This window comes from Triticum aestivum, chromosome 2D (assembly GCF_018294505.1).
Source record: "Triticum aestivum cultivar Chinese Spring chromosome 2D, IWGSC CS RefSeq v2.1, whole genome shotgun sequence".
NCBI lineage: Eukaryota > Viridiplantae > Streptophyta > Magnoliopsida > Poales > Poaceae > Triticum > Triticum aestivum.
This window is the reverse complement of record NC_057799.1, coordinates 167,784,280-167,788,586: the sequence shown is the minus strand read 5'-3', so window position 1 is coordinate 167,788,586 and position 4,307 is coordinate 167,784,280.

Genomic DNA, 4,307 nt, shown 5'->3' with positions numbered 1-4,307 from the left:
TGATCAAAGATTTTGGGTTTATACAAAGTTCATGAGAAACTTGTATTTCCAAAGAAGTGAGTGGGAGCACTATAGAATTTTTGATGAGTATATGTTGTTAACATATTGTTGATCAGAAATGATGTAGAATTTCTGGAAAGCATCCAGGGTTATTTGAAAAGTGTTTTTCAATGGAAAACCTGGATTAAGCTACTTGAACATTGAGCATCAAGATCTATAAGGATAGATCAAAAACACTCAATAGTACTTTCAAATGAATACATACCGTGACAAGATTTTGAAGGAGTTCAAAATAGATCAGCAAAGAAGGAGTTCTTGGCTGTGTTACAAGGTGTGAGTATTGAGTAAGACTCAAGACCTGACCACGACAGAAGAGAGAGAAAGGACGAAGGTCGTCCCCTATGCTTTAGACGTAGGCTCTACAGTATGCTATGCTGTGTACCGCACCTGAAGTGTGCCTTGCCATGAGTTAGTCAAGGGGTACAATAGTGATCCAGGAAGGGATCACATGACAGCGGTCGAACTTATCCTTAGTATCTAGTGGACTAAGGAATTTTCTCGATTATGAAGGTGGAAAGGGGGTTCGTCGTAAAGGGTTACGTCGATGCAAACTTTGACACTAATCCGGATGACTCTGAGTAGTGAACCGGATTCGTATAGTAGAGCAGTTATTTGGAATAGCTCCAAGTAGCGCGTGGTAGCTGCATCTACAAGATGACATAGAGATTTGTAAAGCACACACGGATCTGAAAGGTTCAGACCCGTTGACTAAAACCTCTCTCGTAAGCATAACATGATCAAACCCTAGAACTCATTGAGTGTTAATCACATGGTGATGTGAACTAGATTATTGACTCTAGTAAACTCTTGGGTATTAGTCACATGGCGATGTGAACTTTGAGTGTTAATCACATGGTGATGTGAACTAGATTATTGACTCTAGTGCAAGTGGGAGACTGTTGGAAATATGCCCTAGAGGCAATAATAAAATGGTTATTATTATATTTCCTTGTTCATGATAATTGTCTATTGTTCATGCTATAATTGTATTAACTGGAAACCGTAATACATGTGTGAATACATAGACCACAACATGTCCCTAGTAAGCCTCTAGTTGACTAGCTCGTTGATCAATAGATGGTTATGGTTTCCTGACCATGGACATTGGATGTCATTGATAACGGGATCACATCATTAGGAGAATGATGTGATGGACAAGACCCAATCCTAAGCATAGCACAAGATCGTGTAGTTCGTTTTGCTAGAGCTTTTCTAATGTCAAGTATCATTTCCTTAGACCATGAGATTGTGCAACTCCCGGATACCGTAGGAATGCTTTGGGTGTACCAAACGTCACAACATAACTGGGTGACTATAAAGGTGCACTACAGGTATCTCCGAAAGTGTCTGTTGGGTTGGCATGAATCGAGACTGGGATTTGTCACTCCGTATGACGGAGAGGTATCTCTGGGCCCACTCGGTAATGCATCATCATAATGAGCTCAATGTGACTAAGGAGTTAGCCACGGGATCATGCATTACGGTATGAGTAAAGTGACTTGTCGGTAACGAGATTGAACGAGGTATTGGGATACCGACGATCGAATCTCGGGCAAGTAACATACCGATTGACAAAGGGAATTGTATACGGGATTGATTGAATCCTCGACATCGTGGTTCATCCGATGAGATCATCGAGGAGCATGTGGGAGCCAACATGGGTATCCAGATCCCGCTGTTGGTTATTGACCGGAGAGTCGTCTCGGTCATGTCTGCGTGTCTCCCGAACCCGTAGGGTCTACACACTTAAGGTTCGGTGACGCTAGGGTTGTAGAGATATTAGTATGCGGTAACCCGAAAGTTGTTCGGAATCCCGGATGAGATCCCGGACGTCATGGGGAGTGCCGAAAGGGGTCCGGGGGTCCACCAGGGGGCCCACCTGCCCCGGGGGGGCCACATGGGCTGTAGGGGTGTGCGCCTTGGCCTATATGGGCCAAGGGAACCAGCCCCAAGAGGCCCATGCGCCCCTAAAGGGGGAAGGCACCTCCTAGGTGCCTTGGGGAGGATGGACTCCTCCCTGGCCGCACCCTTCCTTGGAGGAAGGGCCAAGGCTGCGCCCCCCGCTCTCCCTTGGCCCTATATATAGTGGGGGGGAGGGAGGGAAGCCGCACCCAAGCCCTGGCGCCTCCCTCTCCCTCCCGTGACACATATCCCTCCTCCCGCAGCGCTTGGCGAAGCCCTGTTGGATCCCGGCTACTTGCACCACTACGCCGTCGTGCTGCTGGATCTCCATCAACCTCTCCTGCCCCCTTGCTGGATCAAGATGGAGGAGACGTCTCTCCCAACCGTACGTGTGTTAAACGCGGAGGTGCCGTCCGTTCGGTGCTAGGATCATTGGTGATTTGGATCACGACGAGTACGACTCCATCAACCCCGTTCTCTTGAACGCTTCCGCTCGCGATCTACAAGGGTATGTAGATGCACTCCTTCCCTCTCGTTGCTAGTAATCTCCATAGATTGATCTTGGTGATGCGTAGAAAATTTTGAATTTCTGCTACGTTCCCCAACAACTTTATCCCAGGAGATCAGAGCTGGACCTAAATTTTCCTGCCCATATTTTCTCCAGAAGAAGTGCCTCAGAAGCTTGTTGATCTGATTTACGTTTGCAGCAGGAAGGGGCAGGGTGCTCATAAAGAAGATGGGAAGTGCAGAAAAAATAGATTGAATCAGTACCATTCTTCCATCAAGATTTAACATGCTTGAGCAGCCTGTCAGTCTTCTCTCAATCTTTTGTCAAATAGGTGTAAAATCCTCAATTCTTAGTCTGCTCGCAGTCAAAGGTAGTCCTAAATAAGTGAACGGGAAACTACCAATCTTGCATTCCAAAATTTGCGAGATTTGATGATGGTTGCTCTGTGTCACATTGATTAGGATCGGGATGGATTTGTGGAAGTTTATTTTTAATCCAGTTTGTGCAACATAATGTCTTGGAAGATTGCTCATCTGCATAATCTGGATCTGGCAAGCAGGGAGAACAAGAATAGTGTCATATGCATACCGAATTATTGGAAAATCCTATGTCCATGCACATGTAATTCTGGTCGTTTTGCACTTTGGGCATCCCCAACAAACGGTGACGAATAGTTCCAAGTTTCACAATTGTAGTTTTAAAGGATAAAACCTTTCACGTGGAGAAGATTCTTTTATTTGTCATATTATGTTGAAGTGGCCAAAAGAAGACTTTGTGCTTAGGTCAGAGGGGTTGTTGGTTAATGCAATAATCAGTTTGTGGGCCTTTATTAAAGGGTATCTATTATTTCCTAAAATGTTGGCCCACTTGTCATGGCTAGATCAGACGTTGTTCCTTTGAGTGTTTTTTGTTTGTTTCGTAAATGATGTATCTTTGGATGTATATATCATTCTGATAACATGGGAATGTGTGCTCCTCTAGCTTCGACCTAGGCCATGATCCATGTGGCTTGTACTAGCTAGAAGCAATTCACAGTTGAACATATCTTGGCGACAAGTATGTGGGCGTGCAAGACAGCTAGCGAGATTAACCTCCATATCTCTACCTCTATGTAGTTAGGTCTTATATGTCGGCATCATCGAAATCACAAGATAATTAGTGCACACCTTGCTTGAAAGAAGGGTTTGACATGAGTACGAGCGTATGTTGCCTAAGTAGTTAGGGCTCATTTGGTTTGGAGGTTTTTCACATGAAGACAATAGGAGCAAAGGTTTCATAGGAAAGTTCCACGTAGATGCATCCGCTTTGTAGGAAACAAGAACTACATTTCCTTAGGAACACTGTTCATTTCGTTTGCTCGTAGGGAAAACTACACATCTAATCAGAGCTCTTTGCGCAACTTAATCCTATTCCATTGATGTACTATTCCTAATTTTTTTGCGAGGTACTGTTCCTAATTCTACGCTTTTGTTTCCTGCAAATTGGATGTGCCCTAATTCTAGTGTTTTGTTTTGTGAAAAAATCTAGCACATGTTAGGGTGATCTAAATATGTGCATTTGCTATTGATCAACTGCCTATTTTTTTGTGTGGCGTCAATCGATTTCCAAAGAACGAAGAAGAACAAGCGTTGTGGAGCTTCGAGGCTGAGCCGGGAGTAAGCCAGACCGAGACGACATGGCTGGCCACAACATCATAGGTGGAGGCGATTCAAAGGGTTTGGCAGGTTCAGGTGTGGGGCTTTCTCGTAGCGACACGGCTAATGCTTGAATTAGACAAAGTTGGACCGTCCGAGCCAGAGGGTTCGGATAGGATGTTAAGGAGAGGCATGTGACGACT